The sequence below is a fragment of the Protopterus annectens genome, chromosome 8.part0 (genome assembly GCF_019279795.1).
Source record: "Protopterus annectens isolate FY-2018-M chromosome 8.part0, PAN1.0, whole genome shotgun sequence".
NCBI lineage: Eukaryota > Metazoa > Chordata > Ceratodontiformes > Protopteridae > Protopterus > Protopterus annectens.
In genome coordinates, this window is record NC_056741.1 from 1,645,886,293 (window position 1) to 1,645,902,699 (window position 16,407).

The 16,407-nt window shown below is 38.2% G+C and overlaps 1 protein-coding gene across 3 annotated transcripts in view; it reads right to left on the reverse strand.

The window, feature by feature from the left end:
- Positions 1-1,527: 1,527 nt before the first annotated feature.
- The window catches only part of B3GAT1 (beta-1,3-glucuronyltransferase 1), a 2,298,313-nt gene continuing 2,283,433 nt past the window's right edge, over positions 1,528-16,407 (reverse strand). For all 3 annotated transcript variants that reach the window (XM_044081176.1, XM_044081174.1, XM_044081175.1), the window contains one exon: positions 1,528-14,834. The gene's annotated coding sequence lies outside the window, so the exon portion shown is untranslated. The remainder of the gene's footprint in view (positions 14,835-16,407) is intronic.

Here is a 16,407-nt window from a genome sequence, read left to right on the forward strand (position 1 = left end):
GCCAACTTTCACTATGCTCCATTTTTGTGGTTTTGGCCACCTTTGGATGTGTCCCTTTTTGACAGCTGCCTGCATATGTTCTTCCCACATAGATTTTTATTTCTGGATTCTGTTTCAAGGCTGCATCTTGCACTTTCTCCTTTCATATTATTCTCTCCCACCCACCTTACCTGTACTTCTCTGACAACCTCTGCCTTTCTTCTCTCTTCGTTTTCCTACCCCATCCTGTGGTCTGGCATCCTGTTGTCTTTTTGAGTGTTACTCTAACCTTTCTTACCTTATTAGCCAGACTGCTAACATTGCTAGGTTGCATATTCCCACCCTTTCTCCTACAGACCCCAGATGATCCCGTATTACCTGATAGCATTCTGAGCCATACTGCAGCCCCAAATACTAACCATATCATTCATCTTCCTCTCCCTCTTCTTGTCACCCCTGGCCTGCTCCTTTTGTGCTGATCCCTTCTTGGATTCTGCTAAGGTTGTTCCCTTTGGCTGTAGTTACAGGCACTTAGTGTAGGTATTTACAATAAGAATTTCTTTCATCTTTTCAAGCATGCCTGTTGTACATACAACATGGCACTTCAATAGTTTGAGAGCCACAAAGACATGCAGATTGTTTGACTCCATTTCCACCAGAGAGATATAGTTTTGATACAATCATAACATACCATTGCATACAAAGTTGAATAGCAGGAGCCACTCTGGTCTTTCTTGGCAGGTACCACATATATCCTGAAATGACAGGCTGCAGCAAGCAGTTGTAATTCTCTGCCTGATGATGATCAGCATTATGTGGTCAGTTGTTTGAAATGTGGTTGAGATATATGGTAGTTGAAGGGAATACTGCTGGATACCATTTTGGTGAGATCAGTAGAATGGAATTACTTCATAAGATGACCTCTCCAGCATCGAGGTGATGAACCACCACTGGATCTATGCAGACCAATATGTCACTTTGCTTTATGTGCTGGCACAAAACATATATGAATATATAGGTCAGAAATGTACAAAGTGTTACGTGTGTGTGTGTGTGTGTGTATGTATACATATATATATTGTGTGTGTGTATATATATATACTTGCTAAGACGTTGATGCTTTTCTGGGTAAAGACTGTCATAAGCAAAGAAGTATATACCATGATAATGTCACTTTACTGTATGTATTATAATTCATACTGAAGTGGATAAGAATACAAATGTATTTCTTCAGCATAAGATGGGCACCTGTCATTTTAATTAGTTGAAGTACATAGTTATACATTGTGTGCCAGGAAACCTCACAGCTGTGATAGTAATGTAATCTCATGCATAGTTTGATTTGGCTTATTGTTTAGTTCATAACACTGCCAGTAATAAAAAGGTATTGATTTATCACCACTGTTACTCATAAATATTGCATCATAGCTGTGAGTAACTATAACTCATTGGATAATGGCAGCCACCTGCAGTTCCATGTTTATATCACCTACAACATGTAACATGCAACATTAAGAAACTTAATCGCACAAAAGAAATGCCACACTGTTGATTTCACCGTCAGCCCTCTTATTTATTATGACACTGGTATCAGTCAAGGACATTATTGCCACGTACCACATCTTTACTTCTCTATGTAAATACTCTTCAGGAAAAAAAAAAACTTTCTTTTGCCAATAGAGTACAGCCTCACTCATTTATTTAGTGATGGTGCTTAGAATACCTAGTATGCCATCATTTACCATTCCATTTAAACATTTTAATAGTACATGCATGTAAACAACAAAAACAGAGATTTTAGATACCCAGTTTTCCAACAAACTGATTTTCTAAATTATCCTATTTAGATCAAACAGGAACAGATGTGAAATAATTGGAAATGTCAACATACAGATAGAATGTTATGACAAAATAAGACTGACAAGGAAAACAGGTTTAGTAAGTAAATACCGAATCCACTGTTCTTGTGACAATTTATTCTACCAGCCTTTAAGAGGCGGTAAAAGAGAAAATGAAGTTCCCTTTATAAACCGTAGCACATCAGGTGTAGTTAACCAGTCCTATGAAAGTAGCCTCTGTTAGCAGACGCATATATGTAATTACTATTATATTTTTCTGTTTCATAATTACATTTTTATTTTCAAATGCATTTTCATCTAGGGAGCTGAATGAGTTCTTAAAGTTAGATAACATGAGCTGGGAAGTATTTAATTGTTTCTGATGGGACACACTGAATATTCTATTGTTAAAAAACAATCTTCTTCATGGAGGGTCATTGCAGGTGGAATTCATAACAAATATTACGGATGGATTTTTCTAGTAGTGGTTTTTCTGTGCCACGACCATTGTAGCTGTCACACTTTTGAAGGCTTTGAAGCAGACAGCATGTGATTCCTATGTAAATGGCACATTGTTCTTAGTCTGTTTCATCCTTCATATTGCCTCTTTAGCTGACGGACCCTTAGCTGTGCTGGATGACCTTACTATGTCACAGTAGCTCATCCCTCTCACAGTTCACCTTTCTTTCAACAAAACTGAAATACTTGTTTTTCTTAAACATTTCTTGCCTGGATCTGTAAGTAAATGTGCTTGTTTGTTGTAGGTGGACAGTATGTAAAAATTACCACACTCAATGGCTTCATAGTCTCTGTGATGGATTAAGTAGGAAATCAGATACACACACACAATTCATTCTATCTATCTCTCTCTCTCTCTCTCTGTGTGTGTGTGTGTGTGTGTATATATATATATATATATATATATATATATATAATACACACACACCCACAAACCTATCCACTGCATGTCAGAATAAAGGTCAGTTCCTTTGGTATTCCAGTACTAGATAGCTACAATAAGAAGGTGTATATTTCACATACGTTAGCTTTAAAATGTATGAATGATTTAGTTTGCATTATTTCTTATCAGAGCTCTCTGTTTGGTCAGATACAAGAAAATAACAAAAACAGAGGAATGACTAGAAAGTGAAAAAGGTCACTGTCACTGCAGATAACTTAGGCGTGCACACACTAAAACATATATGACTGTATAAAAGCAGTAGAATGGGAATCCCTGTCTGATTGATGAGAAAGCTTACCTATCTAAAAACTGAGAACTACCCAATGGACACTCTCATTCCTTAGACATTTACATTAATAGTTAGTCTTTAGATAGCTAGCAGATGCATACTTATTAGAACAAGAAATGGGGTGGGGGGAGGGACAAGGCCTCCCAGAAAATAGGGACGCATTTTAAACATTGCTTTTATAAACTTAGAAAGTTGCTAGAATAAAAGGTTTGGTGTTACCATTCATTTTCTGAAGGATATGAAGTCTGGAATGCAAATGTTTGTCATTATTTAGTGAATTCAATCCTCCCTAATTTGCCAGAAAACCACAGAATCCAGTGTTGTCTGTTTTCATCTATTTCAAATGTAGCTGTTGTTGGACCTGATTTTGGTGCTGACTTTGAAGCTTTATCGAATCCAGGGCTCTGACTCCTCCCCTACCCATAATTGCCTAGGTTCCATCTCCAATGCTCAGATCTCATTTGCCGCTTGAACAATGCTCTTTAACAGTAGTTACATATTTTTTTCTTTCTGCACCTCCTCTCCTACCAAGATACTTTTTCTCTCACACTAATATCTTCATTAGTGTAGTTAAGATTTTTATCTACTTAGTGCTGACAGCTAGCCTACTCTAAGTGCCTATCAAAATTAATGAAGGCCTTAGGCCCTTTTTTCATATTATCAGTATTGCTATTTAAGGCTATTTAAAGGTGTGTTTAAATATTCTTGCAGATGTTGTTGATCTGCCTTTATCCTTGGCAGTTTTTCTCTTAGGTTTTCACCATGTTGGAGTCTACTGGATTTAAAAAATAAAATGCTCGGAGTGTGAGTGTGCATTTTTTAAATCCAGTAGTCTCCAACATGGTGAAGACCTAAGACAAAAACTGCCAAGGACCCACATTCCAAATGTGCTTATTGCTTCAGTGCCACAAACCTTGATGTAGACTGCCAGTCTTGTGCAATATTTAGTGCAAGGGCCTTTCAGACCTGAAGGCACAAATCTGTTTTAAAGGGGCTCATTTTGACACAGATAAGAAGCTATCCCTTCAACTTTTTCCCCTTCTAAAAGAGAGAAATCCAAATCACAGGGACAAGAGAAAAAGGAAAAGCGAAGGACGAGAGAGAGAAGGAAAGGAGCAAGTCTCCCTCTAAAGCTTCCAAAAAATGTCTCCTAGAATGATAACCTTGGTCAGTGCTGACCCCAAGGTTGCTTGAAGGTCAGATCTGACAGTCTCTCAGGCCCAAATTCCTTCTCCTTGCACTAGTTACTCACGAGGTCTGGTGAGTGTAAGACTTCAGTCATCAATCTTGCAAGAACAGAGATACTCTTGGCAACCTTTGGTGGCAGCATCCACTTGGTTATCAAGTCAATGTCAATAGGATGATTAGGAATTTCTTGAGGATGCAGATCCAGCTTGGTGCTATCCCGGTACCATCTCCTAGGAAGGTACCAAGTACTGGCCAACTTAGCTTCCCTTCCCTTGCAGGAGTCCATACTGACACACCCATCTGGTTCGGTATTACTGAATCCAACTGGAACCAAAGCACCTTTGACTGCACTGGAGCTGCTTAAAACTTCAATGCTGATTGCTTCCTTCTCTCACTCATCTCCAATGCCTTCAGATTGAGATGAGACTTGGTGCCGAGTTCTGAGAGGGTTAATCAACACTGGGATTCTCAGAGCCATCGCTCTGTCTTGGGGCTTTGGCCCTGGTTAACATGGATTCAAGACTGACTTTGGGGCAGGGTCATCAGTGCTGAGGGTTCCCTCTCTTCTTTGGACCAGAGGGAGTCATTGGCGCTGGGAGCAGCCTCAGCCTTCAAGGAGTTTGAAAGGGTTTTGGCAAATACCAAAGACAAGGTAGCTTCAACCAGTCAAGTTCCACCCAAACCTCAACTGCAGTCTGTTCTTTCACTTCATCCTTTTGGACAGCTGGTACCAAGTTCTTCTGAGGAAGTTTGCTTTGTCTGCTCCATGTCCGATTATAACCCTTCTACTGTTCCCCCAGAAAAGGATGTGCAAAAAGATGGAAGCACCTAGACCCTTCCCCAGAGTCTTTCACTGAAGATACTGACTTAGACAAAGGGGAGTCTTCCCCTTGCTCCCTCTCTGAATATGCCCCATTCAATGATGTTCTTCAATTAATGAAACAGTGAGGGAGCTGATTGTCCAAGACCCTTAACAGGATGAGTCAGCATTTTTGGAAACTTTTGGTTCCAGATGAACATTGCCCTGGGTGGTACCTCCTGTTGACCCACTTATTGACCGTATCGTTCAACAGGCATGGAAGGACCCTGATGTGGTGCAGGCCATCTCTAAGACAGCTGATCAAGTATTATCTGCAGCTACAAACCGGGAGAACTGGAGTAATGGTCTACCAGTAGATACTGTGTATGCTAGGAGCAGTCACCAAGAACGAGCTATCAGAAGAAAGCTCCTCTGTTTATTCTCCTGAGAATCTAGGCTGATGGACAGATTTGGGAAGCAGGCATATGCATCAATGACTTTCACCCTTAGATTGCTGAACTATCTAGCCCATTTAACAAGATTCCAGAGAGACTTGACCAAAGAGAGCACCAAGTCCCTTTTGTAGATGCTGCCTGTAGAACTTCGGAAAACTGTGGACTCCCAGCTTTCCACCCTTCAATCCTCCTCTAATGTGGCCATGTGTTCGTTCGCTAATGCAGCTGACAGTATTGCTAGAGCAGCAGGCACCAGCATTACTATGGGTCAACCATGCCTAGATGTGGCTTTGTGACTTTGCAAAAGGCTTTATGTCATTCTTTGTTAATGCTCCTTAAGATGGTCCTATCTTGTTTGGACCAAAAGCCAAGAATACCCTCACCAGGAGCCAACAGAATGGTAAGACTCTCTCTGCAGTGGGAGTAAACTTCTCCACTCCACAAAGCACTTTCATTCACTAGTGCCAGCCTTGCTGTGACCATTTTGTATCCTGTCTGAACAAAAATGCAGCAGGTATTTTACCTTGATTCCTCCATACAGACAGTCACCAAAGGATGCTCTGGTCCACAGTTGGCCTGGGGTTTCCAATATGCCTTTGCCCCCAATGAACAAATTCATCCAGAAAGCAAGGCAGTGCAAAAGCCAGGGTGATCCTCATTGCCCCTTTTTGGCCTTGATAGACATGGTTCCCCTTCCTGTGGCCTTTTCTAGTACATTCTTCATGGATGTAGGGTCATTATCCATATCTACTTACTTACCTGTCCGGACTGCCTTCCACGGACCAGAAGTCCATGAAGTTAACCATATGGTTCCTCCAATTTTAACATTAGCAAGAGATGCCAGGCTTTCTCCTACAGTAGTCAATATTCTCTCTGTTTCACAGAAACTGACAAACTAGGAACATTTATCACAGTAAAGGGAGGAGGTTCTCAATTTGGGCCTATTGCTAAGGCCTGGATCTGTTTTCAACACCTGTTCCTTCCATACTAAAATTTATATCTAATCTCTTTGATAAAGGTTTCAACTCTGCCACCATCAAGGTACAGCTGGCTGCAATTTCAATTTCCATGTTGGATGGTTAAGACATTCCAGTGGCTTCTCTAAATTTTTAAAAGCTTTCCTGAAAGGTGCTTTTCTACTGAGACTTCCCAATAGAAACTCATTGCCATTATGCTACAAGCTTTAACTTAGGTTATGTTTGAACCTACTACCACTACAGATGTAAAATTCTTTAGTTGGAAAACATTTTTTTAGTGGCAGTGACATTAGCCAGATGAAGCTCAAGGCTACAGGCCCTGTCATCTAAGCCACCTTATTTAGTGTTCCACAAAGATAGTTTCCCTTAGAACTAACATTTTTTTTCCTGAACTGGCACCCTAACTTAATGTAAATCATTCAGTACATTTGCTTGTTTTTTTCCAAGGTATTCAAACAAAGAAGAATACTTACTGCATATGTTACAGGCAGCTCAGATTCTATATCCACTGGCCAAAAGAATTTAGAAAGGAAGATCAATTGTTCATTTCTTTTTCTAAACAAAAGTTGGGGAAGGCAGTTACTAAGGTTATGGTATCCAGTTGGCTCTCAGATTGCATTTCTTTTGTATATAATAAGAGAAATTTACCCTTACTGAGTAAATCTAAAAACCCATTCAACCAGAGCATTTTCTGCCTTGACAATATTTAGAGTTTTATCCATTGATGACATTTGTGCCACAGCTACCTGGCTACAGTACACACCTTTGTCTCTCACTATAAGCTGGACATTATATCCAGATCATGTTCCTTCTTTGAGTCCAGCATACTCGGGAATGTCCTTCCTTGTTACTGCTCAGATTGGCAGCTTAGGTAGGATTCTGTTCCATATGTTTGAAACATGCAAATAGACAACACGATATGAAAGTTATGTACTTAACATAACGTTAGAGCCATATTGTGTAATTTTCATTCACTTCAAACTGCCTCTCATCTACCCCCTTCCAAATTGTCACATATGGCTTTGAAATTGAGTGGATTTTTTTCTCTGTCTGTGTATAGTCATATGGAAATGTACCCACTATTCCTGAACAAATTGGGATTGTCTAAATTAAGGGGTTCATTTTAAGATTGTTCATCTTAGGTAGTATGTTGCCATGTTTTACAGAATATGGAGGGCAAACTCAATCTGATCATCTGAGGTAGAGCTTAGCAAATAATGGGTAGGGGAGGAGTCAGAGCTCTGGATCTGATAAAATTTCGAAGTCGGCACTGCGGTCAGATCCAACAACCCATATGTTTGAAGCAGATGAAATTCAGACAACATGGATCTAACATTATGGTAAATAAACAACTTTCATTTTATGAAAAATAGATCAAAAATATGAGGGGCAAATCTGGAGTTGAGAGCTACCAGCAGATGGTGTTATTAATGACTTGGAAAAGAAAGGTAAGATGAGATCTTCAGTAGTAGAAATTTATCAAGCACCTACCCCTCTATGTCAAAGAAATTACTCCGCTATCAAGAGACCTTTTTACCAAAAACAAGCATCCATCCAGCAGTCTCAGAGCCAGAGCACGAAAGGTAACCTGGAGAAAGAGGATTCCATTTATTTGGTCTAAATACATTTGCTGTAAGTTTGGATTTTATGTATTGCACTGTTTGACTGATAGTCTAATGTATTTTTGACCATATAGATTAATTAATTTATTTTTTTTAATATTATTGTTAAGTGAATGCTGGGTTAGACCCATTTACACAGGAATAGGTATGCTGAAATGTGGGTGTTCTTTGCAAGATCTCACATAGTGGGCTATTCCCACTGTTGTGCAATCTTGAAGTTGTAAATTAGCAGGTTTGGGAAGTTTGTTCCCTGGAAACATTTTTTTTGATTAAGTGATTTTTACATGAATCACTATAGACCCAACACGGAATCTGCCACCAGTCACATTAGGATTGTAAGGAAAGGAAAACACCAACACAATTAAAGTACCTACATACTGATTGATCTGCCTTCCCATTCCCCTTTTCCCCTTGGAGGAAACTTTCAGCAACTGATCACCATAAACAGGTAGGTTTTAAAAATAATAGCTTAAGGTTACATTGTAGAATTTCTTTAGAAACCTCAAACTTCTCACTTTCCAATTACTTCATCATGTCAAATAACCCAGGCTTTACAGTTGATGGATAATTGGTAGCTCTTATTCCAGACTCTTCTTGATCCTAAAAATTCTGACACATTGACACCAACTGAACCTAAGCACTTGTATTCTGGACAACAACACAGACTACACTGTTGAACATGGATGATGTGTACTTAATTGCACCTTGCAGGAAGTAACCTCAAGTTTCAACTGGGTAATCACCAGTTTCAGTTCTTTCCTCTTCTATTTGGGCTTTTCAGAGGACTGTATTTACCAAATGTTTCGGTATAATATTTGCACATCTGAGAGAATAAAACATAAGTACTTTTCCCTTTTTTTTTTTTTGAGACAGTCTTTAGAGCTCACAGTAAATGACAATAAATCACCCTCGACCCTGCAACATCAGCACTCTTTCTGGGTACAGTCATAGAAGCAAACTAGATTTGAAACGTCATAGAAGGCAGCACCTAAAAGCCTTGGGATATAATGCAATTTTCTAGTCCCTTCCTACAGGCCTCCACAATGCAGTCCCACAATAGACCCTCAAAATGTTTGAAATTAGGTTTTGAACACCTTCAGGATAATAATTCCTCTTAGAAGCCAGAGGGAGAACTCCTTTTGTGGATGGCCCCATATAGTCTGTGCAAAGGAATGTCCTCGAATCCCTATCTGGTAATACAACAGTTGATAACAGAGTCTTTAGCGTTTGCTTGGAGAGAAAGCCCATTTCAACAGTTTAGCAGTACAAGGCAGTTGGTCTTACTAAGTAAAGTCTTGACACAATATCCTAAAAGAACTGAATACACATTACAAAGCCACTGCAGCCTTCTGCACCTTCTTTCTGGGTTACCTTAAGGATGTAGCAAACAATACCACAGTGATGTTCTATATTGGCAAACAAAGGGGAAACAATGGCTTTAAACTTCACAAAGACAGAGAGTGTGCCCAGCTTTGGAACAGACTTAAAAATTTCTCTCAGTAAGCAAACAACTCTGGATTGTGAACATAAATTGAACTTGCACACCATTCATATCATCAGCATGTCAGAAATAGTCTGTTTATAAAATAGAAGTGTTCTCATTCTTATGGACTTGGATCTTATTTTTTGCCATTGCAGTACTACTCCAAACATGGCAAAGGTAACATTAGCCAAACAACTCCTTCTTTGCCAAGACAAGCATAGTTCTCTGTTTTGACAAAGCTGTCATTTGTGCAACTTGACTCTTACCTCTGCGCAAACCTTTACTAAAAAGTCCTGTACCACAGGCTCGACACTAAAGCTCTCAGTACCTCCCAATGACTTCTTTTCCATACAATGCTAAACATCACAAAGGAAGCCATGACACCTAATATAAGAGAACCTTACCTACAAAGTTAAAAGGAGAAAAGATCTGTCATGGATTTCCAGTAGGAGACAGACCACTTGAACTATTCAAGTCCTAGAACAACAGATGACTCAGCTCATGTGTTTGATTCTAACCTGGCATATCTATACATCAAAGTACATGTCACCACCATTTCTGGTTGTGCGTCAGCCAGCCCATCTGGCTCAGCCTTCTTAAGAGGTGACCAGCATATAAGTACTTCAAAGAGACATATTGCCCCTCCATAGAATTTGAATTTTGTGCTGAAGAAGCTGAAATTACCTGACTTGGAGCAGGTTGAGACAGGAGCCATTTAGCAGCTATCTAGGCGAAGACTACCTGCTGCGACATTAAGGAGAATGAATTCAGAATTACAAGCTGTAATATGTGTGTCAAAAAAAAAAAAAAAAGTCTTTCTCCAACTCAGTCCAACAAGTTACCATTGTTTTACTCTAATTAATATCATAATGGAAAACAGTCTCCTCAAATCAGTCCATTTGGTTACCAGCCTTTTACCCTAATTAGTACTATAACAGGGAGCAGTGTCTACAGATCAGTCTATCCAGTTACTAGCCTTTTACCCTAATTAGTACTATAACAGGGAGCAGTGTCTACAGATCAGTCTATCCAGTTACTAGCCTTTTACCCTAATTAGTACCATAATGGGGAGCAGTGTCTACAGATCAGTCTATCCAGTTACTAGCCTTTTACCCTAATTAGTACCATAATGGGGAGCAGTGTCTACAGATCAGTCTATCCAGTTACTAGCCTTTTACCCTAATTAGTACTATAACAGGGAGCAGTGTCTACAGATCAGGCCATCCAGTTACTAGCCTTTTACCCTAATTAGTATCATAATGGGGAGCAGTGTCTACAGATCAGGCCATCCAGTTACTAGCCTTTTACCCTAATTAGTACCATAATGGGGAGCAGTGTCTACAGATCAGGCCATCCAGTTATTGGTCTTTTCTAAACCTGTTGTTGTGTGCAGTTAGCTAAGAAACTGTCCCAGAAAAACTTCATGCTTTCAGAAAGTCACAGCAATTGAATATTTATTTTAAAATAAAGGAGTAGGGGGTAACCATAATATTGCATTTTGCTATGGTAAGTGCTAAAACCCTTTGCAGGGCACTGCAGAATACATTTTACTAGGTAAGCCAAACATTCAGCAGCTTAGTTACACATTTTTGTACATGTTATTTTGAAAGCTGACACATAGCCTCCTATCCAGACTTTTACCAAATACTACAAAAGGAATCATAGACCATGGTCAGGACAGATTTTCATAAAGATATGCTACAAGGGATCTTCTGACTGTCCACCACAGGATTCTACCTGTTACGATTTACTATTAAGTGGCAGTCCCGGAAGTGATTAGTACAACTGTGTGAGGTATTTAACATAACCATAGATCTTCACGGGAAGTAATCCTGGGGTAAAACTTCCCTTCCTCCATCACGCTGTTGGAAAGGTGTACAAAGTTTCTATGGTCCTATAAGCTGTAAAATGTTTCTTGGGTTCGACTTGTTTTTAATAATGCTAACAACAATCCCAACACTGCTATATTGCACTTTACAAGTCCATATCTCAATAGGGGATTGTTACTCAAAAACAGAAGCAAATGAGAAGTCAGTAATACAGTAATATTGGAGTTTCATGCCACCTGCATCACCACCTATGTGAGAATGATTCAAAATATACTTCCCTGGAGAATCACTACTAGAAAAACCTGATTGTGGAAAATAAAAGGTAGGTAAAGCCAAATGTTTTGATTTACTGTTACATGACTTCTCCCTGAACAATTACTGTAATAATAAAAGCACCTTACACAACTGTACTTTCTAGCTGGATCTTCAAAAACATTATGTTTCTGAAAAAGAGAACAATGCAAGTATAACTTTTTCGCTAATAAAGAAATCCAGTTATATAACATGCCATCACGGGAAGCATTTTCACCCATTTATAAAACAACTCCATGGAACTTGTATTTTAAATGTCTTTCAGTTGCAGATAATTTTATGCTGAACATCTTTCACATTCATAAAACTTCTATATCACCTGTTTTTTTAATTATTCACATTAGTTTAAGTCACTGATAAAATGATTGTTTGCACCCATTTACTAAAACATAAATGGTATGTACTCAGTTTAAGGACATTTTCATGTGCAACAGCTTTTATATTCACAGTACCCTGTTACCTTGTTTTATTTCAAAACTGTTCACATTTGCTTGTTAAAAATGAAACAAAATGCATTTGTGGTCTTTTTTTCAGCCATTTATAAGTACCTGAAAGTTCTCTGAGTGAAACAAAACTCAAATTGTAAAATGCCTGTAATGAGTGGTTGAAGATTACATATTTTCTGTTTTTCCTTATTAGTTTTGACATTATTTGAAAAGTTAATGCTGATTATGTATTTCCTTTTGCAGAAATTGGCATGTTTATTCTTTGTCTACAGTGAACCTTTTATGACTGCGGGGGGGGGGGGACTTGGCTGGTCCACCTCTTTATGACAATTGATCAAGCATCAGGCAGGAAGTATTAGAACTGCACTGCAACACCAATATGTGGCAGTAACAATAATGTATCCTCCCCACAGAGGATTAGAAGTGAGTTTTTCCCTGATCAGGGATGTCCTTAATGATGGAAGTGTTCAATATAGTGAGGTCAGTAGATGATCAGCATTTACAACCAGTGCATGATAATGCAGCATATTGTTTTCTTCTGTTCCAACTTACACCCCTTTTAAGACAGGGTTCCATTTTTGTGTATGAATTCTACTTTAAGGAGCTTATAAAGCCAGCAAACTGTTTATAATAGAAATTGCAAGATAAATGAAATATGTAGAGGGCTCCTTTTCTCTGTAGAGTTTTTCTTTTCTGTATGGTTCACATTTATAATACTTAGTTAAAATGCCCTTATACTTCATTTTGTCCAGTTTTACTTTTTGATTTTGCTTTAAGAGTTTTTATATAACAAATCTAAGAAGAAAACTGAAGTGCAGTATTTAAAAATAAATAATGCCGAAATTCAAAAATGGAGGGGATTATGGTAAATTCAGCTTTCATTCCACAGCATTTTTTTAAAATGTATACTTCTGTTTTATTTCTGAACCCAGCAGTGTAGTACAATACATTAATCTTAAATCTGCTTACACATAACGTTTCCAGTAGGTGAGTGTAAGCGAGAGACTGAATCCCCACACAACTCTATGACTAGATTAATTATTCATACTTTAATGAATGCCATGCCAAAGAGGAAGGAGGATCTAGAAATAAAAAAAAAAACAGGAAATGGATTATTGTATTGGTCTTGCAAAATGAACACTAACTAATATGTGGATGATTTCATATATTTTTTGATAGTTTGTATGTATGCTTTAGTTTGGATTATCAGTTTTCCTTTAAATTATCGAATGTATTTAAGTGAACATTTACTAGGGACAATCATATGTCTTAGCTTAGAAAAACATCTATTCATTAATATATTTTTCTTTCAAGTATGCTGTTATAGGTAGGTGGGACTAGAGGATGTAACAAACTACAAGACCTAACGGCTGCCTGCCAAACATAAGCTCTATGCCTGTAGATGTGATTTACATTAAATATATGCCAGTTACAAACTACTGTCTGCTGATTTTCTCTTCCTTAGTTAGAAGGTCCTTTAACATCGTATTTGTGAAGAACTTCAAATTATAGTCAACATTAGGTTTTTACAGTAAAATGCCATGTGGACCTATTTGAAAAGGGAAATATTTACAATGGACAATAAAGAACAATGACCAATATACTTCTTTTTCAGGTCGTCAATGAAAAGGATCTTTAGATCAGCCCACCCAACTGCTTCTTAAATAAATAAATACATCTTTTGGATAAAACCCAAAACTGAAGCATGTTACTGTTATTTTAATCATTGTAGCGTTCAAAGTTTTTCCTTAAATAAAAACAACAAAAAATATAAGAAGTTAAAGAATGATAAAGAAATGTAGAGCGCACTTCTAGTTACTAAAGTCATCCTCTTGAATACTGGTAAAAATATTTTATGTACTGTCACATGCTGCCTACATCATGGACTCCTAAACTCTGTTTAGACAAACTAGTCTGTGGGAACATGGACAAATTACAAAAATGAAGTTTGTGAGCTGTTACATTAATTAGGAACATGGTTGCATACATGTAAACATTCAACAAATTAATTCAGGCAATAAAAACTCGTGTAACATATTTTAAGATGCAGGAATCTCTCAAAAGCTTGTTAAAAGGTATTTTGGTAGATTATAGCATCTATCCTTATTCTGCGTCTTCCTTCTTCTTTCCTTCGGTAGTAATTCAGCATATGGATGAAGAAAGTCTGCAAGATACTGTACCAGGAAACAACGGTGCTGTAATAACATTTAGAGCTGAGGTTGGTATGAATTGTTTTAGTGACACTGATTTGTAATTCGTCTTGTAACTGTTTAATTTTGAGTAACATGTTTCCCAAAATGATTACAAGACGCAAGGTCACCACTTCTCAACAGGGCTTAATTGTTATTCAAGGGCTTCAAGTACAGCTTTTCTGTATCCCATTGGATATTCATGCATTAGGTGGTGTTGCTTCAGAATCTCAACATCTCCTTGTTTGTACCACACAAACATACAACAACATTTTCTTGCCCACTTATAGAGTTCATGTCATTGTTATAAATATTGTCATCTTTTGTTACTGTGCTTTTTAAAAAAATAATTGCTGCATACAATTATTTGTAAAGTTTCACACTTAGTGCTTCTGTCAGGCTTCATAATGTCCACTGCTGTAGCAAATCAAATCAGGGTATTTCAGTGAGTCCAAAATAGTGACAATCTGAAATAAAGATAAGAAACAGGACATTAGTCTGCAGTGAATATTTTCAGTAACATCACACTGCTTTATTGATATAATACCATAGGAACAAAGAATGCAATGACAGGCTGGACCTACCTGTCTGATTCAGTGAATGTCTGCCTTTTATCTACCAGCTTGATAGACCATTACATTAGTTGTATAACATCTCAAACCCTGTTTCCCACCAGCATTTCCTTACATATGTAAGTGCTTACTTTGCAGTGTCCCACTATTTTGCATGCATTACACCTTTTGTTTTGTATTAGGGCCTTAGGTATGTATCTCAAATAAGTTCTGTTATCCTTACTAAGTATAAGCAGGGGTTTCGGAGCTGAAACATTTATAGGCTACCTGTATATGTACCATTTCTATCCAACTGTCCACATTACACTTGAATTGGGTTAGGGAGGAACTCTGCTTCAGAATGATGGGGAGCCTGTTTCAGATAAGGGGTAGTCTCTGGGAAACATACATGTCTCCCGAGCAGGTCCTGTTTATATCACAGGCATGTATTTTATATTAGACAATAACGGCATGTTTACTTCTCATAAAAAGTAACAACAAACAAAAACTGTGGCTGTACTTCACTGAAACATTACAGTAGGGCAGTATACCAAGGCAGTTATATCTATACCCCAGGCAAGGGCTGTGGTTTGGTCATAAAGGCACAGCCTTCCCCAACACACAAGTAACTATATAACTTACCCCCAACCCTACCAGCTCAGTCTGGGTAACAAAAGCTGTGCTTTTTATTTATGGATCATGAACAGGCCACTTTACATATTTTTTTCTGTTTAGTTATAATTTGACATTGCCAGTATTATTTCATTTGGCTTGGTTGCTGCAATGATTTCTCCTGAGCAATTACATGACTTGGCACATATTCATTTTTGCCTCCTCCTTGGCTTGCAATAACGTTTCTTAACCAGGAAAGTCCACTGGGCCTAGGAAGAGCCCATTTTCTGTGGAGGCCTAGGGAGAAAAGCTCCACATTAATTACATAGAAAAGTAAAACAATATTAATACATAGGACATTTTGAGCAGAACTATGATTTCATTAATTACATACAAGTGATCCTTGATCACATGCAACAGTGAAACATGATACATAGAGTGAGGTACTTTGAGCAGTACTGTCACATGAAAAGAGAGTAATAGCAGAAACAGCAATAATGTTTACAGTCGGGTAATGATGCTATGTATTCTAGAGTAATACACGAGTATAAATATGTTTGTAGAGTTCTTAGCTGACCTCAGGGTAGAAAGGAGGTGACAGGCTGTAGGAGGAAGAGTACAGTCAAGGTGACAGCTAGGAGTCAGAATGGTACAAAGAAGAGAAGGGGAATGTTGGTAAAGGTTGAGGCTCCAGTGTGGGAAGTCAGGTGTTGGGGTTATTTGTTGGGGTACAGGAGCACAGCTCTCGAGAGAAATGTAATTTGAGGGATTTTTTAAAGGAAGCAGGATTACTGATTGTTCTGAGTGAAGGAGGAAGATTATTCCATAACTTGGAGACAGCACAACAATACATCATTTGGCCTGCTGAGAGTTTGGG